Source organism: Lutra lutra, chromosome 9 (genome assembly GCF_902655055.1).
Source record: "Lutra lutra chromosome 9, mLutLut1.2, whole genome shotgun sequence".
Taxonomy (NCBI): Eukaryota; Metazoa; Chordata; class Mammalia; order Carnivora; family Mustelidae; genus Lutra; species Lutra lutra.
In genome coordinates, this window is record NC_062286.1 from 17087015 (window position 1) to 17113922 (window position 26908).

At 37.5% G+C, this 26908-nt stretch overlaps 1 pseudogene; it reads left to right on the top strand.

The window, feature by feature from the left end:
- The first annotated feature begins 11406 nt into the window (after positions 1 to 11406).
- LOC125109755 (E3 ubiquitin-protein ligase Mdm2-like) lies at positions 11407 to 25130 on the top strand (annotated as a pseudogene).
- Positions 25131 to 26908: the final 1778 nt, after the last annotated feature.

The window sequence follows — 26908 nt, forward strand, 5'->3', positions numbered from 1 at the left end:
TGAGAATTGGAAAATTTTATTCCATCTGTTTTAAAGGATAAGAAAATGAAGTGCTATGGAGAAATAAGGCAATTAGTCCCTGAACAGTCAGTGAATAATCGGCTAAATAGGAACTTGAAGCCGGATTTATCTCTCTCCTAAATCTGCATCCTTCACCATTTCACTAAATATTCCCTATGGAGTAGAATACCCAAGCATACAAACTGCTAAGGTGCTTCTTATTAGGACCCAGGTAGCCTAGTTCACATAGCCCTTCATCAGAAATATTAGCATTACTGAGCAGACAAAAATAAGTGTATATCGTGGAACCTGAGAGGCCCACCAGAGCCTGCCTGATGACAGCAAGTATTTCCCAGCAGGTCTGAAGCCTCATCAGACAGGAAAGTTGAAACTGTCTTCCTCCTGTACAACACTTCTTTCTGTCTTTGACCCCATAGCTATGTCATGATATATCCCCTCATCATGAAAAATCATCACAGTCCTGGTGCTGAGGAGAAAAATAATCTTACAAGCTATTAAAGGGCTAATGAACATTCATCAAATACCTGAAGCAAAATGTAAAACCTGAATAAAGATTTGAGTAAAATTATTAGGAGAATATTATAATGAGTGCACACACCACTACAAACAAAGAACATAACTTTGAGAAGGTTTTTCTCTTGGGAAGTCCCATCACCACCCTAGAAGCAGCCTTCGACTATCATACAAACTATCAGAGACTATCAGAGAGTGGCCATTCACCAGTGCATTATTAAAAGAGAAGGAATCCCACTAAGGGGAGCTTGCTCTCTGGACAGGAGTGTCAGATCAGAAGCAATGAAAATACTGAAGGTATTAAATTTCTTTCAAGGGACTGACATCTGATCACCTGGGGAAAAACTCTGAACTTTTAGTTTTTGAAGATAGAACTTAACACAAGACAATGGTAATAGAATGATGGTGTATTTTTTTTTTTTCCTGGTACAGTCCAATACTTGGCATCAAATAGTGAAAAGTAAGAAAAAAAATCCTAGCCTAAGCTTTTTCTGTAATTATCTAAAATTATCTAGATTAAACTTGAATGTATCTACTGTACCTCATTAAGCACACTGTTCCACTGCCTGCCCTTTCTATCTGAAAATGTTCTCTCATTTTCAAATTGAATTTCTCCCCCATTAACTTACTGCTTAGGTATATTTTAATGGCTTTCCTTTCAACGTAAGTCCACTTGTTTTGGCTGTGAAATTATCTCATTTCATTGTATAAAGCCCAGCTTCATTTCTAATTTTCAGTAATTGTGTCTATTTCTAGGTGAAAAATGTAAGCCCAAACAAAAGGCCTCTTAAAACTGGCCTGTCATTTTCAATTCTTTCTCTTGCAGACACTGGTTGTTAATTTTCCTTACAATAATGCATGTCTGTTCTCCCTCTCCAATATACTGTTATGACTAATACAGTAAAGCATCTGCACCTTGCTGTGTGAGGTCATCTCCTGATAGAAGCCAGCAGCTTTACACAGCAATAGGCAGTGCAGGTGAAGTTGCCTTCAGGTAACCCATTACCCGTTTGCCTTCTGAGTAAAAACCTAAGGAAAACCACAAGCCTATCCTTATTTTTGCATTAACTAGAAATTCACTGGCTGAAAGGTTTGACACCTAGAAATGCTGGGAAAAAAGCACATTTTATTTTAACCCTAAATATAGATTCCGCCATACATTCATGAATGCATATGCAACTACACATATATTTGATATACATCTGCATGCACACTCACACTCTGAAAAATTACATATATATGGTAAACTCAATACACACAGTGTCTTTATAAACTTGTTAGAAAATGACTTGTCAATCCCTTTCAGTCTTTGATTTGTGTCAGTTTGCCAGTGGGGGAGAATAAATGGTAGATGACATTCCAAGTAGATGAACGAGCTTGTAGAAAGACACCATGTGCTGTAAGGACCTTGAGGTTTTGTAAAACATGGGAAGGAAAGTACATCTGGCACAGAAAAATAACCACAAAATGAGTTTGTAGCTGTAACTTGGAGTAAAGCTGAGAAGAGCCTTACATGCCAAGCCTCAGACCTTGGATGTAATCCAAACACGCCATGTATGAATCAAACATCTGAACTTAATCCAAGTGATACAAAGGGCATGGAAATAATTTAAAATAAAATAAAACTTATCAACAATATACAATATCATTAGTTAAAGTGAATTTACTTACATTTCTTCCCTTAATGGTCAATAAAACATAGAGGTAAATAATTAAAACATAATAGCTATGCAGCAGGACAGGTTGTATGATGATTATCATTGCATGAATGAGAAAACTGAGATTCAAGCCATCTAAATGAATTTTCAAGTTCACACAATTTCACTGGATTGATGTCTTCAAACTCAATAGCTCTGATGCTACTACACCACTCTAGAGAAGATTGCTAAAAAGAATTAGTTAAGGGGAGCACTGGCTTCCAAAAATGGGTCTCAGTGTAGGTGTACCAAAAGATTTCTAAGTTCCCATAGGAAGATGAGGCACCAGAGAAAAGCAGCATAGAACTGTGAAAGATTAATATTATATCCAGATTCAGGGAAAGATTTTGACAGAAACGTTTGCTAGGGGATTATTTATAATGAGGGAAAATGAAATTAATACATGTTATCGAAAGTGAAGTCTAAATAAGTCTCGTGCATCACATATATTTGAATATCATCTGGACATTAAGAATAATTATTAATTAAATGGAAAAGTTTCATCAGATGTTAAGAAAAAAAACCATGCAAAATAAATTCAAAAAACAAAATCAAAAACCAAAACCTCTACATGCAGTCATGCTTTCAAATATAACTATCATTTACCCAGTCATCTAGATCTCTCCAACTAATTTTGCTTTCAGTCTATCTACCAGGCATGTATAGGATAATACAAGGAAACTGATTAGATATTAAGTTTTTCCCCTCTTCTTTCTTCCTTCCTTTCTTTCTTTCTTTCTTTTTAAAGATTTATTTGTTTTAGGGAAAGGGAGAGAGAGAGAGAATAGGAGGAGGGGCATAGGGATAAGCAGACTCCCGGCTAAGCAGGGAGCCTGATACAGGGCTCCCTCCCAGGACCCTGAGATCATGACCTAAGCCAAAGTCATATGCTTAAAGGACTGAGCCACGCAGGTGCTCCCCCACCCCTTTTTTGTTTTTGTTTTCCTATGCTTCCCAGTGTAGCAGAGAAACTTGGTGAGGGGACACATAACTCCACTAGCATCTAAGGTAGATAATTATGCCTTCTCCATAAATGTACACATTTAGTTACTTATTGGCTTGTATACAAATAGCAAGTGAGGAGTCAGAAAACAAGGGGCCAGTACCACAATAATCTCAGTGTCAATGGAGATGCCCTGTCTTCATGAAGTACTGTGTATAGATGATTAAAAAATGCAATAACAATACAAATGTGTTAAATGGTAAAATGGGCATTTTAAGGTATTTGGAATCTACATATTAAGAACATAGCATCTGGCTTAGGGAAAAGTCAAAAGACTTACAGAGCAAGAGCTATTAAAATCCAGATACTAAAGAAATGTGAGCAATATATGTCCAAAAAGAAAGATCAAGACATGAAGGCCCTGAGATGAAAGACCCCTGCCACATTTGAGGAACTGAATGGTATTAAGTAGGATTGTCAGGTGCATGTTTAGGGGGAAAGAGTAAAAAGATGAGTCCTTAGAAGTAGGTAGTGGCAAATCTTAAGCATTCCTAGAAGCACATACAGAAATTTAGGATCTATCCCCAGGGCATGAAGATTTGTAATGGAGCTAGTTGTGGGGTTAAGGTCAGCATTTCAATTTATTTCAGGGCTTATTCTGGAGAGCTGATTGGTTGTAGACAAGACTGGATGGAGGAATATCTGTTAAGAGGCTGTTTCAGTAGTTCCAGAAAGAGATGATGGTGGGCTTGATTATTGTAGTAAAAACAGAAATAAAGGAAAAATTATAATCCATAGACTTTAGATGAAATTACATAAATAGGGTGGTGAGGGCCCAGTTATAAATGGATTGTTCTCTTGAAAGAGTTGAGATGAGATATAAATGGCAGAATGTCAATAAACAGATTTTTCCTATGAAAAAATTTAAATTCTCATTTAAAAATATCTTGTCATGGATAATAGTGCTCACTTGACAAAATTTAGAGAAGCATCATTCATGAGACTCCTTGAAGAGTTCGTGTGTGGGTGTGTGTGTGTGTGTGGGGGGGGGGGGGCTGTAATTTGAAGATCAGGGGCAAAATAAGAGAGGATGAAGAACTACAGAAATCTCTGGAGACATGTGGGAAGCATCCATTTGGATGTTCCCAGAGATAATGGGCACTGGATTGGGGCTACTTGGAGGTCTATATTTCTATCTGTGCTGGGGAAGAAAATGTAATAGAAAATGAAATTGGAAGTGCCTAGAAAAAATGAAATTGTGACACATATGTAATTCATATCCACTTCTCAATGACATTTGGGTACATCTGTATTTTTCAAGTTTCTACAATAAGCAGATATCATAAGACCCTTGACATTTACAAGGGATAAATCCCAAGATCTTAGCAAATTTCTAGCTTTGCAAATACAGAAAAGTTTGTATAGTCTCTTGACTTCTCTAAAAATTATATTCCCATCATGAGAAATAAGTTTTTAGAGAATTTCTTTTCAAGATCAGCAAGTTTTATTACTTCTAACTACAAAACATATATGGAGTCCAGTCTCACATCTCAAACTGTATTGTGACCACTCTAATTTAAACCATCTTTTTTTTTTCCTTGAAGAACCACAATAGCCACTAAAACCAGTACACATATCTATTTTTAAACTTCATATGACCCAGAATATTTATAGAATATACATCATATATCATTCCTCTGCTTAATGTTTTTCAATGTCCTTCCATTGCTTTAAAAAATATCCACACTCATTTCTATAACTGAAAAAAAAAAAACACTTTATAATCTAAACTTCCTAAATTAGAACTTTTCTTGTACCACCCTTTTATTATGCTGCAGCTACACTGGCCTTTGGAGGACAGACTGACAATAAATAGTATATATTTTCACTGAAGAAAAAATTTAAATACATACTTAGAAATATTGAAAACAATTTCAAGTCACAGATATTCAGCAATGTTCTTGTTTTAGTCAGCATGAGCTAGGATATGCTGCTTTAACATGTAACTACAAATCATTTTGGCTTCACAAAATAGCACTAATTTCTTTGTTTATAAAAAGTTCACCTTGGGGGGCACCTGAGTGGCTCAGTGGGTTGAGCCGCTGCCTTCGGCTCAGGTCATGATCTCAGGGTCCTGGGATCAAGTCCCACATTGGGCTCTCTGCTCGGTGGGGAGCCTGCTTCCCTCTCTCTCTCTCTCTCTGTCTGCCTCTCCATCTACTTGCAATCTCTCTCTGTCAAATAAATGAATAAAATCTTTAAAAAAAATCACCTTGGGTTTAGGAAACTCAGTGTCATCTCTCATCCATCTTGCCTCTGTCCTCTTGGGACTTGGCCATCCATCACAACACAAGGACTCCTTCATAATAACTAAAGTTGTAGGATAACGAGATTGGAAAATCCTCAGGGTATCTTCATTGCCTCTGCTTGAAAGGGATTCATTATATTAGCCAGAACTAACTTCATGTAGCCTCACTTTACTAAAAGAAAGTTAGGAAAACTGAAAACTGATGAGCAATGATAAATTCTGCTATAGTTCATTCTTTCAGTTCTAATATATTAAGTTTAATCTTTCTGCAAAACATACACCCCCTTTCCAAGGAAGACAACCCTGATTTTGTAAAAAAACAGCTCTAAAGTTTAGGTGTTGTGCAATAATATTCTATCCATCAGATCTGGATTTGGATCCTCTTGGATGGGAAACCTACAGACTCTACCTAAATTCTTCTCATACACACTTAGTATATAATGGTAGAATATGGCTAGGATAATTGTAATAAACATTCTCATTCTGAAAGGAAAGAACAAAAGATAAATATGGTCATGGGTCCTTAGAAATTATGAAATCCCAATGGGCAAATGTTGTGTGAACCACCTACCTTGAAGGTAAAGAGCATTCCTTGATGAGGCTTTTATCCTGCTGTCCCAGAAGTTCCCTTTCCACTGTCCTTAGCAGCCTTCTAGTTTCATCTTCTAAAAGCATTTTTCCCCCTCTCTCTCATTATCTTTCATGTCTATATCTGAAGTCGACTTGAGGGAACAAGCTCTTCATAGAGACTATAACACTTTTCTCAATCCACTACCTGCCTATGGATGCATGGGGGCTTAAGGATCATTTTGACAATGAATGTTAACATTTATTGGATGCTTTCTATGTGACAGAAATTATACTAAGCAATTGCATCCATTTAATCCTCGCAATAGCCTTTTGAAATGGCATTATAATTATTCCTGTTTAAATTGCCCAGTGTTCCATGGCTAGTCCAAAATGGAACTTGGATTCAAATCCTGCTCTGTTTGATACCAATCTGTAATGTTTCATTTATTTCTATTGTCTTTATACGTCCAAGTTAAAGGGATTGTTCCAGGAATTGTTTGAAGTGATTCCTGGAGTAACTAAATATAATCACTATTTCTGACAAATGTAAAGGTCATTTTTAAGTCTCAAAGAACCACAGGCTACCAGTTTCTTTAGTAACACAGTACTATATAAGTGCATGCACACACACACACACACATCAGGGGTTTTATATATAGAAATCTATTCAGATCCATGTACTAGGAACCAAATCCTCAGTTGCTTTAAAGATATCATTTACAAATGTCCATTTTTTTCTTTGATTTTATTGATTTTTTTGTCCCCTTATTTTTCTTCATCAACTTGTTGAGTCTGTTTTGAATGGCAGATGAAAAGGTTACATCATAAATCTGATATTTACCTCCAGATATCTTAAAAAATGATATAATTTATTGGGCATTAACCCTTAATCTGATAAGTTTTAAGGCACTTCAGTCTTTTGAGAAAATTTACCAAAAGGTAGAGAGGCTTTTAATTTAATCATTGTTGCAAAGCTGAATTTTTATAGGTTTTTGACTGTCAAAGTCTCTTTGACATTCAAAGATGTTCATCATTTATAGTTTGAAATAAAGCAATCATCTCATCAATATTGGAAAACCTGGAATGTTTGTAATTCCACCATTCTATAGCCAATTCTTTCCTTAACTCATCAGTTTCTTGGAATGTCCTATAAAACGTAGCCAATTTCATCCAAAATATACTACTAAAACACTATTTCCTACCCCTTTTCTCTAGACATTCAGGTTAAAAAGACAAGTTCATTTGTCTTCATGATCTAATTTTCAAAATTACCCCAGGCAAGAATTTTACCACTCTATCATATATGAAAAATGTTCTACCATTTCTTATTACAAATCACTATATTTCCAGGCACCTCTAATAGCAATGTCACATTTGAAAAGTTTTTGTTGTGAGAGCACCTCATTTGCAGTACTAATTTTCTTCATTAGGGGAGTGTCTTTGTGTTTCCCAAGATCATCCCCAGGTTTAGTGTTTTACTAAAAGGACTCATTGAACTTGTAAGTCATTATACTCATGGTTATGGTTTATTACCATGAAAAGATACACAGGAAAATCAGCAAAAACAGGTCCATCAGGCCAAGTCTGGAGGAAACTAGGAGCAAACTTCCTGGGAGAGTTTTCTCCCAATGGAGTCAACCAAGAGACACTTAATTCTTTCTGCTAGAAACTGTATCTACATGTAGGAAGTGCTCTCTCTACCAAGAAAGCTTGCTTGAACCTAAGAGTTTTTAAAGAGGGTCACATATAAAGCATATAATACCTTCATGACTGACTGTACTTACCAAAACTGCAGAATTCCAAAAAGAAAGCAGGCAACCACCATAAATCACATTGTTTGCATAAAGTATCTAAACAAACTGCATATTATTTCCTTCAAAACTCCAAACATGCAACACACTCTTATCAGTAGGACATTCCAAGCATTCAATTCCCAGTAGCCCCCCCAAGGGCCATTCAAGAAAACAGGCTCTTCTGGGAATGTGCAGGTTTTAAGGAATTTAGACCTGATGAATTAGTTTTTTTCTTGTACATGCATGTTAGAACATACTGTGATAACAGCAATGAGAGACCCTAATTTCACTGACTTAATACAAGTATTTCATCACCACCACCACCTGCCAACCCTATTTATGTGAAGCTTACCAAAAATCTGAAGAGTACTTCAAGGCACTTCATCACCACACCAACCTCAGTAATCCATGCAGCTGCAGTCCTTTTTTTCTGCCATGTGAGCACAAAGCTTTATCTGCCACTGTGTGGTTGAAGAGGAAGAGATTAGAGGATCCCATGGAGCATTTCATGGCACCATCCAGTAAAATGTGCTATTTTTGCTCACATTTCATTGTTTCTCACAGGGCCCCACCCAATTGCAAGGGGCAGGGATTTCAGACTCCCTGAAAGAAGGTGTAAACAGAAACATCTGAAATGAAGTCAAGAACTCAGAAACATCAAGGAACCCCAAAATGGAGCTAGGAGGCCAATTGGGGGGGTGTTGGTCTCCTACATGTCCATGCCTGGTGAAATATGAACTTTTAGACTGTGCCAACCACAATCTACTACATCCTGGTGGAACTGTCAGAATGAGGCTTATTTCACTGAATTCCAACCTAGTATCTGGCATGGCAACCTATCCTATATAAACTGTTAATTATTTTTGCCTATACCAATGATAATTCTTTCAAAACAACTTCTATAGCCTGTAGTTTTTGCCTTTATCAATCTCTTTCTCTATCTTTCTTGGAGCACATTTCAGTTTTCTCCTGAATCTTTGTCTCCTTGATTTAAATTCCTCAATACCCCAGATAAACTTTTGGTTTGCTTTACAGTCTCAATCCTTCCTGGTTTGACAAAGGAACAGAGTTCCAGTCGTCAGTGAGAACTAGTAGTGTTCATCATATTTACAATTTATCAATATTCTGGATAGTGAATCTATGAATACAGAGAGGTTATACATAGTTATAACCAGGAAAATCATATATTTTTGAATTACTGAGAAGAAAAAAAAAAAGCCAACTCAGGGTACTAGTGATAACAAAAAGCTTCTCTTGAAATGAGAACATTTTCTTGTGTCCACATGTATGTCAGTATGAACCCTTCTGAAAAGGAATAGTGTTTTTTCACAGAAGTTGGGAGGTAACATCTCATGATAAAAATAAGGAAACATGTTCATTCTCTTGAGATCCTTTGGAGAAATCTGATACAGTCTTCTAAGAGGAAAGGGATTTTCTCCACAGGTATAAACCCTCCAGAGGGGTAAGGATTGGAACTCAAAATGGGTTGAAGAACCCATTTTGAACAGTGTAGCTTTTGAATGCTTTCTATGGGCCTGACCTTTTGGTAAGAAATCTCCATATATCATATTATTCCTTACAAGAATCTTTTGAAATGGGCATTTTATTAATTCTGTTTTAGAGCTAAAAAGCCTAACATTGGACAGGTAAACAGGTGAAATTAAGTGGTAAATTGGGAAGAGTGAGAACGTGAACCCTGGTCTGTGTTGCTCTGAGACACATGTTTGTAAATACAAAGCAAAATTTTCCTCGGAGTTAGATGACCTCGGAACTGTGAATAAGGCTGTGTCATCGGCGAGGACAAATGAAGTAATTGAGAATGCTACTCACTCTCAATACTTTTGTAGTCCTATTCATTCTTCCAGCCATTATCATACAAATGATGACCATGTATCTGGAATAAGAAAGTTTATTTACTATAATTTCTCCTATTTTTACAAAGACTTATTATTGAGTTTATGTCTCTTGATATGTAGAGAATTGTGCTCCAAGTTAGGGCAGGAGATATAAGGACACAGGGAAGCACAGGAGAGAAAGGGATAAGAGAGGGCAGGGGTTAGGAAGCAGGGCCTAGGGGTCAAGGGGTCATGGAAAGTCAGGGGGTATGGTGAAGACAGAGGTGACACAGGGCAGGCAAAAAAGAAATAGCTAAGAATATTGCCCTAAAAGCTTTTATTCCTTAGAATAAAGAATAGATACATAAAAGTGATAGCCAGCATCTTGAGTCAATGTATTTTTTTTTTTCCCTCTAGACGTCTAATTGATTAGAACAGGATGGGATGCCTGGATGGGTCAGTAGGCTAAGCATTTGCATAGGTCATGATCCCGGGATCCTCATCCTGGGGCCAGATCCCCCTTCCCCCAAGGTCAAGCCCCATGTTGATCTCTCTAATCATCTGGGATCCTGCTTCCCCTGCTTGTTCTTGTCCTTGCTTGGTCTCACTCTCTTTCTCTGTGTCAAATAAATAAATGAAAATCTTAAAAAAAAAAAAAAGGAGCAAGATGTTACTTAGTGAAGATGCTTATTATTGTCTGCTTCATGGAAGATGTTCCAAAGTGATCTAATTAGGAAGGGAAATGATCAGAGAAGGGTCATTGTGGTTGAAGTGGGTAGAACATGGAATTCAGAATCCAATTTGAAACCAAGCTCTTCCTCTTAATAGTTACATGATTGTTATTTCATTGTTTTTAGCTTCAACTGTTATCTGTAAAATGGGGATAATAATAACTATAGCTTAGATTTGATGGAAGAGTCAAAGAAATAATGTATATACCATACTTGGTGCCTTTCTTGAAACAATGTGAGCCTCAATCTGTATCTGTTCCTCATCCTTGCTTCAAGGCTGGCATGATCCCTGTCCTTCTGGTACTCAACTGCTTAATTAAGGAAACATTGAGGGGTGCCTGGGTGGATCAGTTGGTTAGTTAAGTATCTGCCTTCAGCTCAGGTCACAATCCCAGGGTCCTCTGCTCTGCAGAAAGCCTGCTTCTCCCTCTCCCTCTGCCTGCTGCTCCTTCTTTTTGTGTCAAATAACTAAATAAAATCTTAAGAGAAAAGAAAAAAGGAAACATCGATTGAATTCTTATTCTATAGTAGTCACTCTTCCAGTTGCTCAGGATTGAGCAGTGAACAAACCAGATTTTCTGCTTTCTTGGACTTTATATTCGTGTGGGAGTTCCATTAAAAAAAAGAAAGAAAATCCTAAGGAACCAAATAATTATACAAGCCTATTTCAAATGTTGATACATTTTATGAAGTGATTGAAAGTCTGATGTGCTAGTGAAGGGAAGGGAGGATATTCAGGGGAACCTCTCTGGTACAGTGATATCCGGGTGAGTGGAACTGGAGACACCTTTTTTCAGTGGGACTAACATGTGTAGAGACATGGATTTGATGGATGAGCTTCAAGTTTTGGTGGAAGCAGAATGCCTGGAGTATAGTAAACACCACCGGGAAGAGTGACAGAAGCTGGCATAAGGCATGGTCCAGATAATGTAGCTCCTTTTAAACTGCAGTAGAGGGTCTGAGTTTGTTCTCAGAGGCAGCTGTGACAATGACCGATGGGCCATGCCAAGGATTCAGAGGAGGAGCTGTGGGGGACGTCCTGTGAGTAGATGGTGAGCCCTCAGAGTGCCACGATTGGGAATTCAAACAGTCTCATTACATCACTTCAAAAACTTGATCCACCTCTCCCCAGGCAGCCCCAGAACCCTTTTCCTTGCTTGACCAACTGGGATCATTAGCCAATTCACATTTTTCTCAACCCATTTCTTCCAGGCCACTGATCCATGAGGCCTGCTCCAGCCGTGCTGAATTTTCCTTCCAATGAATAAACTCCCTTTCATGGCCTCTCGGACTGTCCCCTGTGCAATTTCCCTGGTGTTTCTTCCATTTGGTTCTTGGTCATGCCTCTGTTACCATTTTCATTATTTTAAAAATGGAGAGGAAGTGTTTCTGCTGAAGTTGCCCAATCTTGTTTTCACTCTATTGGACTCCAAAGTGTGCTGTCTGGGCGCGGGCAGATGGATGAGGCAGAAAAGCCACTGATTTGATTTTCCCTTTCAATTTTCAGATCTTTCCCTGCTTGCCTGGTTTCGTTTTCTCTTCTAACAGTGCACCTAACTATGCGCCTTTTTCTTCCCTCTTGAGCTAATCCTTTTTATTGCTTTTACCTGTAACATTTGCCTTTGATGGTTTCTGGATATGTGTTTAGGATCAAAGATGTTCTGTTCTAGGCTTAGTTATCCTGTCTGTGCTTTAACTTAGTTATTTCCCTTTGTTCTGTGACTTTTTTTTTGTCTTTTTTTGGCTCATTTTTTCAGTGCCCTCTTCTCAGAAATTCCTTTGCTTAGGGGGTCAAAATAGTGTTGCTTAAATAAACTTTTTGCCCTCCAGAACCTTTAATGTGTCAGACAGTATCCTATTGTTGGTATTTTGAAAGAGAAATACCACCTCAGAGAAGCTCAAAATTCTTGTACAGGTTTTGATGTTCTGTTCTTGTTTTAATGCCCAATAATCAATTAGTTGGTATGTATTCCCTAAATTAGATCCCCACTCAAGCCAAAAAACAGCTCCTCATCTGTCCCTGCTGATGGGCAGTAAACCTAAGAAGCGTGTTTTAATAAGTGTCTGCAGAAAATTTGAAATAATTTTCTAAATGTTATTGCTCCCTTATTTCCCAGAAATCACTACCGCTGGGATTCCAAGTAGTGTTGTCATCTATGGTGGGGCAGGATGCACACAAATTGCATGATTATGCTAAATATTTGGAAATATATTTGTGTGTGTCTGTGTGTATATATTGCATAATTAATTCCTTTTTTCTGCTTTAATTTTTTAGGATACCTAGCTTGCTTTATTAGCTGGGTGACTTTATCATCAGTTATATACACTGCATTTTGTGACAGTATTTTGACTAAATAAATTATTTGCAGTTTTCATGCTTTACTACACTTTTCAACCACATACAGAATTGACGTCTACGGGCATGGAGCATTGCTTTTTTATGTAGGTTTTCTTCAATTTTGACCCCAGATTTCAAAGAAACATTTAAAGTTTGTCATGAAATATAACTATTTCTCTAGGTATTTCTAAAATTTGCTGGTTGAAGACTTGTACTACTACAAATATCCATAGACATTATATGTATTTGCTTCACATTTAGATTTTTTTTTAAATTTATTTATTTGACAGACAGAGATTACAAGTAGGAAGAGAGGCAGTCAGAGAAAGGAGGAAGCAGGCTCCCTGCTGAGCAGAGAGCCCGATGTGGGGCTCAATCCCAGGACCCTGGGATCATGACCTGAGCCGAAGGCAGAGGCTTTAACCCACTGAGCCACCCAGGTGCCCCTTGCTTCACATTTAAATGCATATATTTTGATCATTATAAAAACAGTATAACCACAGTATAATAAGAAATTGGAAAAAAAGAGAACCATACTCTCTTAATATAATCATCCTATTTTAATAGAAACACTGCTTTCATTTCAGATCCTACAGTTTCTGTTTCTGAGAAGCTTATGGTGCTCCTGCATACCCAAAACTTGCTAGACCCTGGGAATAGAAAGAAGAAATGGAATAGTGTCTGAGCTCACAAGAGATCCCAGGGGAGACAGCAGTCTCCTACAAAGCGCGTGAAGAGATTAGTTTAGACAGAATGCTGGAGACTCTGGGATAGAATGATTAGGGGAAACTTAGGTGTTCATGAAAAGAGGCAGAGAAAGATTCTGGGGAAGGGGATTCCCGAGTTTTATCTAAAGGGATAAATTGGTCTAACTCAAGAGAGGAAGGATAGGAAGCTCATTCCAGGAAAAAGAAATGCCATGCATTTCATTTGGTGTTTCCCAAATGCCACAGTTTCATTTGGGGTACTATAGCAATTCACTCTTACCAAAATACAACCCAAGTGGTAGGAAATGTTAGAAATAAAGTTCTTAGTTAATTGCAGGCTAGTCTGTGCATCATGCTTCGAACATAGTTTTAATCAAGGAACATGTAGATACAGAGCTGTTATGTATTCATTTTATATACATATGTGTGTATACATACATGTGTGCATGTTTATTCCATGTTGCATTTAACAATCAAGTGACTATGTTTTACTATTAAATTTTATATATTGTTAAATATTATAAATTTCTAAATAAATATTGTTAAATATTGCTACAAAAATGAAATAATATTATGGCTATTGCTCAAAATAGTATAAATTCCAGGGCTTTTACTCCCCCTCCCCCATAGCATGAACCATTCCTTTAGACTATGTTCCTAGGCTGGCAGATAGTCTAACAAAATAAAAACAACTTTATGCTTCTCAAAAGAAATCAGAAAATACTTAATAAAGTGGTTTTTACTAATTTAAGCTACCTCTCACCTATATGCAAGTTTGAATGTACACATTTCTCAGTAGCCACTTCCAACACTGGTGATTGTCCCCCTTAAGTTTTACTAATTTATTTGGCAGATTATTTCTTAGTCTTTAGTATCAGATCCTTGTGATACAGTAAGAATTATTCTCATGTCTTAATGATGTTATGAGGATTAATTTAAGTAATGAATGAAAATTGCAGAGCACACTGGCATATACAAGTGTTCGATAAATTATAGCAATCATGTTATTATCTCTCTGACTAATAAAAACTATCTTGATCTATTTTTTCTCTTCCTGGACCTATTGGAGAATTAATAACTTAATGAATACTTAATGCTTATGTTAGAAAGCATTTTTTATTTTATACCAGTGATTAACTACCAGCACACAAAGCCCATAACTAGGATGAGGTACAAAAAGCAATGGGATATTTCAAATCTCCCAAAAAATATCAGTCCATGTAGATTCTCATTTAATACAACTTAGTAAAATTCCCAAGGTTTGAATTAAGAAAAAACTTAAGTAAGGTAGCCCAATGGACTCACCACATTCCAGGCAGGGAAAAAGACTATTAGCTCTAGTTCTTATATCCAAGAGATTCTCTTGTACTAGAAACCATTCAAAAGTGGAAGTGCACTGTCTTAGATATAAGATCCATTAAAGAAAAAGAATGGGGGAGGAGAGAGTGTGGAAATAAATGTGTCTTTCTCAGATAGTAAGAGATTGAACTTTAAGTACCCCTGTAGATCTTAATGTTGCCCAAAAATGTCAGGCAGAGGTATAAAAACAAAACAATTAAACAAAACATGTTGGTGTTAATCATAGCAGTGGTACATTTTGTTTCCTTTCCTCAGCCAATCTATTTTTTTAGTCAGGGCTATTAAAATCTAAATTATGGATGATAAAATTCACCCTTTTAGCTGCTTCTCTCAAAGAACTTATCCATTTAGCCTGACTTATCAAATTTATTGTCTTTTTTTTTTTTTTTTTTTTTTTTTTAAAGATTTTATTTATTTATTTGAGAGAGAGACAGTGAGAGAGAGCATGAGCGAGGAGAAGGTCAGAGGGAGAAGCAGACTCCCCATGGAGCTGGGAGCCCGATGTGGGACTCGATCCCGGGACCCGGGGATCATGACCTGAGCCGAAGGCAGTCGTCCAACCAACTGAGCCACCCAGGCGTCCCCAAATTTATTGTCTAAATGCTGTTTATAAGGTTCCTTTATACTTTGAACATCTGTAGGACTTAAGGTGATATTCCCTCTTCCTTTCTTAATACTGGTAATTTATGTCTTTACTCTTTTTTTCTTAATCAGTTTGGCCAGATATCTATCTATCTATATCTATATATATATGTAATTTAATTTTACTTATTTATTTATTTGAGAGAAAAAGAGAGAGAGCAGGCTCACAAGTAGGATGGAGGAGCTGAAGGAGAGGGAGAAGCAGACTCCTTGCTGAGCAGGCAGACCCACACAGGGCTTGATCCTAGGACCCAGAGATCATGACATGAGCCAAACACAGATCCTTGAGCAACTGAGGCACCCAGATGCTCCAGTTTGGCCAGATTTTTATCAGTTTTATTATTGAGCTTTTCAAAGGGCCAGTTCTGATTTATTGATTTTTCTCTCTTTCATATTTTCAACTTCACTGATTTTTGTTATCTTATTTCCTTTTTTTACTTTTGTATTTAATTTGTTCCCTTTTTTTTACTTTTATTTTTTATAAACATATATTTTTATTCCCAGGGGTACAGGTTTGTGAATCGCCAGGTTTACACACTTCAACAGCACTCACCATAGCAAATACCCTCCCCAATGTCCATAACCCCACCCCCGTCTCCCAAACCCCCTCCCCCCATCAACCCTCAGTTTGTTTTGTGAGATTAAGAGTCACTTATGGTTTGTCTCCCTCCCAATCCCATCTTGTTTCATTTACTCTTCTCCTACCCCCTTAACCCCCCATGTTTCATCTCCTCTCCCTCATATCAGGGAGTTCATATGATAGTTGTCTTCCTTCAATTGACTTATTTCACTAAGCATGATACCCTCTAGTTCCATCCACATTGTCGCAAATGGCAAGATTTCATTTCTTTTGATGGCTGCATAGTATTCCATTGTGTATATATACCACATCTTTATCCATTCATCTGTTGATGGACATCTAGGTTCTTTCCATAGTTTGGCTGTTGTAGACATTGCTGCTATAAACATTCGGGTGCATGTGCCCCTTCAGATCACAACTAGGTTTGTATCTTTAGGGTAAATACCCAGCAGTGCAATTGCAGGGTCATAGGGTAGTTCCATTTTCAACATTTTGAGGAACCTCCATGCTGTTTTCCAGAGTGGTTGCACCAGCTTGCATTCCCACCAACAGTGTAGGAGGGTTCCCCTTTCTCCACATCCTCGCCAGCATCTGTCATTTCCTGACTTGTTAATTTTAGCCATTCTGACTGGTGTGAGGTGATATCTCATGGTGGTTTTGATTTGTACTTCCCTGATGCCGAGTGATGTGGAGCACTTTTTCATGTGTCTGTTGGCCATCTGGATGTCTTCTTTGCAGAAATGTCTGTTCATGTCCTCTGCCCATTTCTTGATTGGATTATTTGTTCTTTGGGTGTTGAGTTTGCTAAGTTCTTTATAGATTTTGGACACTAGCCCTTTATCTGATATGTCATTTGCAAATATCTTCTCCCATGCTGTCAGTTGTCTTTTGGTTTTGTTCACTGTTTCCTTTGCTGTGCAAAAGCTTTTGATCTTGATAAAATCCCAATAGTTCATTTTTGCCCTTGCTTCCCTTGCCTTTGGTGATGTTCCTAGGAAGATGTTGCTGCGGCTGAGGTCGAAGAGGTTGCTGCCTGTGTTCTCCTCGAGGATTTTGATGGATTCCTTTCTCACATTGAGGTCCTTCATCCATTTTGAGTCTATTTTCGTGTGTGGTGTAAGGAAATGATCCAATTTCATTTTTCTGCATGTGGCTGTCCAATTTTCCCAACACCATTTATTGAAGAGGCTGTCTTTTTTCCATTGGACATTCTTTCCTGCTTTGTCGAAGATGAGTTGACCATAGAGTTGAGGGTCTATTTCTGGGCTCTCTATTCTGTTCCATTGATCTATGTGTCTGTTTTTGTGCCAGTACCATGCTGTCTTGATGATGACAGCTTTGTAATAGAGCTTGAAGTCCGGAATTGTGATGCCACCAACTTTGGCTTTCTTTTTCAATATTCCTTTGGCTATTCGAGGTCTTTTCTGGTTCCATATAAATTTTAGGATTATTTGTTCCATTTCTTTGAAAAAAATGGATGGTACTTTGATAGCAATTGCATTAAATGTGTAGATTGCTTTAGGTAGCATAGACATTTTCACAATTTGGTATTTGCAAATTCTTTCAGTTTTTGTTTGTCCTGGAAGCTTTTAATCTCTCCTTCTATTTTCAATGATAGCCTAGCTGGATATAGTATTCTTGGCTGCATGTTTTTCTCATTTAGTACTCTGAATATATCATGCCAGCTTTTTCTGGCCTGCCAGGTCTCTGTGGATAAGTCTGCTGCCAATCTAATATTTTTACCATTGTATGTTGCAGACTTCTTTTCCCGGGCTGCTTTCAGAATCTTCTCTTTGTCACTAAGACTTGTCAATTTTACTATTAGGTGACGGGGTGTGGACCTATTCTTATTGTTTTTGAGGGGGGTTCTCTGAACCTCCTGGATTTTGATGCTTGTTCCCTTTGCCATATTGGGGAAATTCTCTCCAATAATTCTCTCCAATATACCTTCTGCTCCCCTCTCTGTTTCCTCTTCTTCTGGAATCCCAATTATTCTAATGTTGTTTCATCTTATGGTGTCACTTATCTCTCGAATTCTCCCCTCATGGTCCAGTAGCTGTTTGTCCCTCTTTTGCTCAGCTTCTTTATTCTCTGCCATTTGGTCTTCTATATCGCTAATTCTTTCTTCTGCCTCATTTATCCTAGCAGTGAGAGCCTCCATTTTTGATTGCACCTCATTAATAGCTTTTTTGATTTCAACTTGGTTAGATTTTAGTTCTTTTATTTCTCCAGAAAGGGCTTTTATATCTCCCGAGAGGGTTTCTCTAATATCTTCCATGCCTTTTTCGAGCCCGGCTATAACCTTGAGAATCGTCATTCTGAACTCTGGATCTGACATATTACCAATGTCTGTATTGATTAGGTCCCTAGCCTTTGGTACTGCCTCTTGTTCTTTTTTTTTGTGGTGAATTTTTCTGCCTTGTCATTTTGTCCAGATAAGAGTATATGAAGAAGCAAGTAAAATACTAAAAGGGTGGCAACAACCCCGGGAAAATATGCTTTAGCCAAATCAGAAGAGATCCCAAATCATGAGGGGGGAGAAAGAGGATAAAAAGAGGTTCAGAAAGAAAAAAAAAAAAAAAAGAAAAAAAAAGAAAAGAAAAAGAAACAATTAAAAAAAGAATACGAATAAAGAAAAAATATAAAAAGGAAATATATATATATATATATATATATATATATATATATATTAGATAAACTAGTTAAAAAACGTTAAAAAAGAAAAGGGTAAAAGTTAAAAAATTTAGCAGCAGAAGAAAAAAAAATTGAAAAAGGAAAGAAAAAAAATTAACTGCAAGGCTAAAGAATCATGGGGAGAAAGCCATGAGTTCCATGCTTTGCTTTCTCCTCCTCTGGAATTCCAATGCTCTCCTTGGTATTGAACCTGCACTCCTTGGTAGGTGAACTTGGTCCTGGCTGGGTTTCTTGTTGATCTTCTGGGGGAGGGGCCTGTTGTAGTGATACTCAAGTGTCTTTGCCCCAGGCGGAGTTGCACCGCCCTTACCTGGGGCCGGTCTGAGTAATCCAATCGGGTTTGCTTTCGGGAGCTTTTGTTCCCTGAGCGCTTTCCATAGAGTTCCAGAGGGCGGGAATGAAGATGGCAGCCTCCCAGTCTCCCGCCTGGAGGAGCCGAGAGCCCGGGGCCCCACTCCTCAGTGCGCCCTCAGAGAACAGCGCCCAATTACTCCCGTCACCCTGCCTCCGGCTGCACTCCGAGCTGACCGAGCCTGCGGCCGGTTCAAGGTAACCCCGAGCTGAGAGCTCACTCCTCGGCTCTGTCTCTGTAGCCGGCTTCCCCGTTCTAATACCTGTAAGCTCTGCGACACTCAGACACCCCCGATCCTTCTGTGACCCTGCGGGACCTGAGGCCACGCTGACCCTGCATGGGCTTCACCCCGGTTAAGCCTCTGGAGCGATGTCCCTCAGCGGAACAGACTTTTAAAAGTCCCGATTTTGTGCTCCGTTGCTCCGCTGCTTGCCGGGAGCCGACCCCTCCCCCCGCGGTCTATCTTCCCGTCGCTTTGGATTCACTTCTCTGCCAGTCCTACCTTTCAGAAAGTGGTTGATTTTCTGTTTCTAGAATTGCTGTTCTTCTTCTCTTCAATCTCCCGTTGGATTTGTAGGTGTTTGCAATCTTTAGATAAGCTATCTAGCTGATCTCCTGCTACCTGAAGTAGTCTCAACCTGCTACTTCTCTGCCATCTTGACTCCTCCCCCCATGTTCCCTTTTTTTTCATTTGTGGGAAAGTGATTTTTAATAATTTTTAAATTCAATTTTGTTAATATATAGTGTAATATTAGTTTCAAGGTAGAATTTAGTGATTCATCAGTTACATGAAACACCCAATGCTCATTACATCAAGTGCCCTCCTTAATGCCCATCACCCAATTACCCCATCCCCTCATTTACTGCCCCACTCCAGCAACCCTCAGTTTGTTTCCTATAGTTAAGAGATCCTATGGTTTGCCTCCCTCTCTGTTTTTATCTTATTTTCCCTTCCCTTCCCCACGTTCATCTGTTTTTTTTTTTTTCTTAAATTCCACATCTGATGAAATCATATGGTACTTGTCTTTCTCTGACTGATTGCCTTTGCTTAGCATAATACCCTCTGGTTCTATCCACATTATAGCAAATAGCAAGATTTCATTCTTTTTCATTGTTGAGTAATATTCCATTGTATACATATATACAGCTCTTCCTTATCCATTCATCTATGAATGAACACAAGGGTTTCTGGAGTAGCCATCCTTATATGGGACAAACTAGATTTTATTTTTAATTTATTTTTTAAATATTTTGTTCATTTGAGACAGAGAAGTAAAGGAAGAGCATGAACAGGAGGGAGGGGTAGAGGGAGAGAGAGAGAGAAGCAGAATCCCTGCTGAGCAGGGAGGCCCAATGCAGGGCTCAATCCCAGGATCCTGGGATCATGACCTGAGCCAAAGGCAGACACTTAACTGATTGAGCCACCCAAGCACCCCAAGAGAAACTAGATTTTAAAGCAAAGACTGTAATAAGAGATAAAGAAGGACACTATATCATAATGAAGGAGTCCATTCAACAAGAAGATCTAACGATTGTAAATATTTATGCCCTTAAATTGGAAGCAGCCAAATATATAAATCAATTAACAACAAACTTAAAGAAACTCATTGATAATAATACAATAATAGTAGGGAAAATTAATACCCCATCATTCACAGCAATGGACAGATCATCTAAGTAGAAGATCAACAGGGAAACTAGGGCTTCGAATGACACACTGGACCAAATGGACTTAAAGGATATATTCAGAGCATTTTATCCTAAAGCAGTAGAATATACATTCTTTTCAAGTGCACATGGAACATTCTTCAGAACAGATAACATACTGGGTCACAGGTCAGGTCTCAGCTGGTATAAAAAGATTGAGATCATACCACGCATAGTTTCACACCACAGTGTTAGGGAAACTTGAAGTCAACCACAAGAAAAAAAATAGGCAGGACCATAAATATACGGAGATTAAAGATTATCTTACTAAATAATGAACAGGTCAACCAGGAAACTAAAGAAGAATTAAAAAAAAAAATACATGGAAGCAAATGAAAATGAAAACAAGACAGTTCAAACCTTTGGGATGCAACAAAACCTGTCCTAACAGGGAAATACATAGAAATACAGGCCTACCTCAAGAAGCAAGAAAAGTCTCAAATATACAACCTAAATTTACACATAAAGAAGCTGGAAAAAGAACAGCAAATAAAGTCTAAATCCAGCAAGAGAAGAGAAATAATAAAGACTAGAGCAGAAATCAATGATATACAAATAAAAATAGTAGAACAGATCAACAAAACGAGGAGCTGATTTTTGGAAAGAATTAACAAGGTTGATAAACACCTCGCCAGACTTATCTAATGCTATGGGTTTTAAGTACTACTTAAGCTGCAACAGATAAAGGTTGATATGTATTCATTTTAATTTAGTTTGGAATATTTCCTAATTCCATTTTTGTTTTCTTCTTTGACACAGAGTTTATTAAGAAGTGTGTTTTTAAACTTCCAAATATTTGAGTATTTTTCAATTATTTTCTATTCATTTCTAGTTTCCTCCTCATTGCAATCTAAGGATATATGTTGTGCAATTTCATTCTAGAAATTTTGTGACACAGAAGTGTTCTATCTTGTGAATAGTGTGTGTACTTAAAAAAAATGTATTCTGTTGGGTTTCTCCCTTTGCCTTGTGAAGGTCAATTAGGTCAAGTTAGTTGATAGCATTGTTCAGGTCTTATATTTGCTTACTGATTTTCACTTTACTTATTTTATTAATTACTAAAACATCTCCAACTATAACTGTAGAGTTTAGAGTAGTCATTTTAAAATTCCACGTGTAGTGTCACTGATTCTTAACATCTAATAAATCAAATTTTCTTTTATTTATTTAAAGAAATATAATTCACCAAAATGTGTCTGCTGATGCTTAAATTCAGTGTAATTCGGGTCTTAGTCAAAATAAGAAGTACCAGATACTTTTCATTAAGTAGCACATGGTTAATTTGGTTAATTAAACTATTTATGCATTCATGTGTAAGTAAATTAAAGACATATTTTGGTATTTGGGGATCTATCTCTATTCAACGATCTTTCTAGGTATCACTAACCAAAAGGTAACAGACTAGATTTATTTTTTTCAAGATTTGAGAGGGATTCCATGCTAACAGGAGAGAATCTCAAGCAGACTGCCCACTGAATGCCAAGCCCCATGCCAGACTTGATCTCACGACACTGAGATCATAACCTGAGCTGAAAGCAAGAGCCAGGGAGTCCACTGCCTGAGCTACCAAGGTGCCCCAAAATTTGTTCTAACATTAAGATCCTAGGTGATGGTTTTTAGAAAATTCCCATTTTAAGGTTCAGTTGCATCAGTTGTAGGAGAGAGAAGGGAAAACTAAATGAGATTTTAAGAATCTTTACTTTCTGTGACATCATTCTCATCAAGAAATCAGCATTATTTATTTTATTTACATTTGTTTGATTTAATATGTTTTTAGGAGCCTATCACTTTTCTCCTATGAGGTAACTTACTAACTTGAGTCTCACTCTGTCAGTTGTAAAATAATATAGTAACCACAACCCTGCCTATATCCTGGGAAATTATAAAAAATGAGAAGATGACTAGGTAAAAAGTTGTACACAACAAAATCGATATTATCCTAATGATTATTATTAAGCAAAAACACTCACATGCTAGCGAAAGTTGCTACTTCTGAACCACACGCACACACACGCACACCACTTCTGCCCCAGAAGCTTAATTATATCTGTACTAAAACTTGTACCTCTTTGAATGATCTTATATTGTTTCTAACTCAACATTTCATGATCTTTTCTTCCCTAGGCAGCTAATTAAATCAGCGGCTGAACTCTTCAATTCATACTAAGGCAATCAGGAATTTCTATTTCTTTTCAACTAGTTCCCTCAAATAATTGCACAGTTTCTTTTTCTAGAATCTTGAAGGAGCAAGACGGAATGGATTTTAATGGGCTACTTTCAGAGCCACAAACAAGACTGACTTTTCAAGACTTTGGCCGAGTAGTATTTATTTGAACGGAAGAAGGTTTGACTGATTGAAAATAAGCTAGTATATTTCCTAACGTGGCTTTTGATTAATTCACACCAATGATTCTGAATTTGTGCCATCTACTTTAAAAAGAAACCCAACTTGTGAAGCATTCTTATTTTTCATCCAAAGAGGATTAGTGGAGAGAAAATTAAGTTCCCTCATCTAAGTAAGTACCTCAGGGAACTATTCACCTATCAATGTATGGGAGAGTTTCTGCCTGTAACTTACCCAATTTCATTAGCATTAATGGGAGTTTTGTGTGAAATCCTGTGTGAATCATTGCTTTAGGAGATCTGTAAGAGTTGTTTGATTACTTTTATTCTGTAATGGCTCTATTCTCCAGCTCAAACTTTTAACTCGTTAGGCTTGCAATAGATGCTAAAGTTTGAAAGGAATCAAGCTTGGACTTCTGCGGGTAATTAAATCAGAGAAGCATCACATGGAGTCATTCACCACCGTGACTAGCAGATACATGCTGCCTATCAGGTGCCCGAGTGTTCTGCTAGAATGCGGTCTCTAGCGCGGGAGGACTCAAGCTTGAGTTTTTAGCTTTCATCCAATTATGTTTTGTTAATGTGAAAAAAATAGAAATATGTTTTATTAATATGTTTTCATTTATGAGTATTCTTACTCAAGCCTTCTATTTCCCCTCATTGCTGGACTGTGAATTCTGCCCCCATTTGGATGATCTTTCAAGTACCCCACCCTTGCCTTTGTTCGGCTTCTACTTTCTAATGATCTTTACATAGTATGAAAATAGAATCTGTGTCCAAGTCTGGACAATTCTGAAGATGAAAGGAGAAACTTGTGAGGCTGCATGGTCTGAGTGCACACACATAAACACCCTGGATGTGCATTAGGGAACTTCAGCAGCCTTAGTGAGGGGGGAGGAAGATAGAGCTAGAAGCCCAGCTGGTGGGCAGCCCTAGGTCCCTCTGACCAAGGTTGGGCTGCTTTTGCTGCCAAGGGCCTCCTCCTCTGGACCTAGTGTGCTCACACACATACAGACCTGGGATAGAAGATTATTTTGGGGACTCAGAAGAAGAAGAGGTGGGTCCTGACTAGATGAAAATTCAGATGAATTACCTGGTGAATGAAAAAGAAAGCACCAGAAATCTGACAGTATTTCCCTTTCCTTGATGAAAACCTCACTTTATGTGTAATAAGGGAGACGTATGGTGAAGAAACAGGAGCGGGGCATCCAGAGACTCCAGCAAATCCAGATCTTGATGCTGGTGTAAGTGAACATCTGGATGGTTGGATCAAGATTCAGTTTCAGATGACCTCACTGTAGAGTTAGAAGATGAGTCTTGATTCAGCAGATTATAGCCTTAGTGAAGGAGAATAACTCTCAGAGGAAGATGATGAGGGATATTGAGGTAAATCAGGCAGGGCAGAGCGATAGAGGTTCACTTGAAGAAGATCCTGAAATTTCCTCAGCAGACTACCAGAAGTATAATTTATGAAATAAAAATGAATCCTCCCCTTTTACCCTACTGCAACAGATGTTGGGCAATTGGTGAGAAGTAGCTTCATAAATAGAAAGAGAAAATATCTGTTAAAAGCCAATCTAAAAAAGTTAACACAAGGAGGAGAAGGCTTTGGTGTTCCTGATTGTAAAAAATAAAAACAAACAAAATAAAACAAACAAAAACCACAAAAACTACAGTGGATGATTCCAAAGACTCATATGTTGAAGAAAATGATGATCACCTAAATCTCCCAATTCTAACAAAGTGAACACTATTCTCAGGCATGAACTTCTAATTGGATCACATATAGGAGCCAAGAGATCAAGGAGTCTGAATGGGAAAAAACATGAGACAAAGAAGAAAATATGGAATCTAGTTTTCTCCTTAATGCCATTGATTCTCATGGGATTTGCCTAGGTCAACCTAAAAACAGTTGCATTGTCCATTGCAATATAGGACATTTTATGGCATGTTTTACATGTGCAAAGCAGCTTAAAAAATGTATGCAAGATGAATAAGTCCTATAGACCTGCTGTACAACATAGTACATACAGTTAACACGTATTAGGCACTTAAAATACACTGAGAATAGATCTCATGTCAAGTGTTCTTACACACACACACACACACACACACACCAAAAACACAAGGAAATTGTCGGAGGATGGATACGTTTAGGACCCTCACTGTGGTAACAATACAATGTGTATGCTATGTCCAAACTTAACAAAATGTATACATTAACACATGTAATTTTTTGTAATTTGTATCAGTCATACTTTGATAAAGCTTAGAAAAAGAGAGAAGCAAGCCCTACCCAGTATGAAGTCAACCAATTCAAATGATTATTTATAATATATAGGTGATATTCCCCCTAGTTGATCTGTCCATGAAAGATTATATATTTCTAACAATATAACCCTAAACATTTAAACGAACATGAAATGTATCATGTTTTTTTGTATGTCAAAGCAAGAAAGTATCTTAGTTCATGTATCTTTATTCTCATCAGAGTAATTTACCTATTGGGATTGGTAGTGAATGTTTACTTCCTTTTAGGAAAATGTAAATTCTGTTTACATATTTGGTTTTTGATGTAATTTAGATTGGATATGTTGTTCATCCTTTATTCCTATTCCTTATATTTTAAATATTATCCACTTTCTCTTAAATGAGAAGTACCTAATTTTATTTTTATATAAGTAGGGCATTTAAATGTAACTTATTTAGTGCTTTTCATGTAAGGAGAAAAAGTTTGTGTGGAAGATTTAATATTAAAATTTTAAATACCCTTTAATCTTGCGATTCTTAGTTTCTCTCCTCTTTCAGAGCCTCTTAAAATACTTTTTCCAGATAAAAAATAAATTGGTAGTTATATTTGGTGCTGTGTAATTAAAGTGTACTTCTTCTCTAGCCGCTTTGGTATATAAGGGATTAGTGGTAAAGATGTTGTCTCTTGAGAAGTCTTTGGGAATAAGCATTATTTATCCATAAAACAGAACTTTTTAAGGTTCTGTAGTAGAACATGGAGTGGTCCTGTGGGGCACAGCCTGGGGTATCAGACTCTTCCCCACACAGGATTTCAGGATGTGGCAGAATCAACTGTTTCCCCTAAATTAATACACAAATCTAATATACTTTGAGCTACATTCTTGGGCTGGGTTACATAGTGCCAAGTTGTTTCCTAGGATTCAGAACTTCATTTATGGCAAGTTCTAGAAACCAGTGAATTCAGAAAGATAAATTTAGAAATCTTATGGGAAAAAAAATGTTCAGGGACACCTGGCTCACTCAGTTGTTTAAGTGTCTGCCTTTGGCTCGGGTCCTGATCCCAGGGTCCTGGGATTAGCCCCACATTCTCCCTCTCCCTCTGCTGTTCCCCCTGCTTGTTCTCGCTCTCTCTGTGTCACTATAAAATAAATAAATACAATCTTTAAAAAATAAAATAAAATAAAAAATGTCCATTTTAAAACTAGCTAGAAAAGTCCTAACTTTTTTCTAAATTATCCAGAAATTATGTGTCACCTTTCTTAAAAAAAAAAAAAATAGGGTCAAAACATAGGATTCTAAAATATCTTTCAAACTCTGTAGATTAATTTCTTCATTTGTGTTTAAATATGAATCTTATTTGAAGCAAAACACTGTGAATCACTATTTTGATTTAGGGTCCCAGTATTTTTCTCCTGTGTGTGGTAGTTCTATAGACTTGCATGAGAGCAGTGAGATCAACTGAACTACAAGTTCAGAATAGGGCTGCAGAGTCACTTCAAACAACTTTCTGTGCCAGTCACTAACA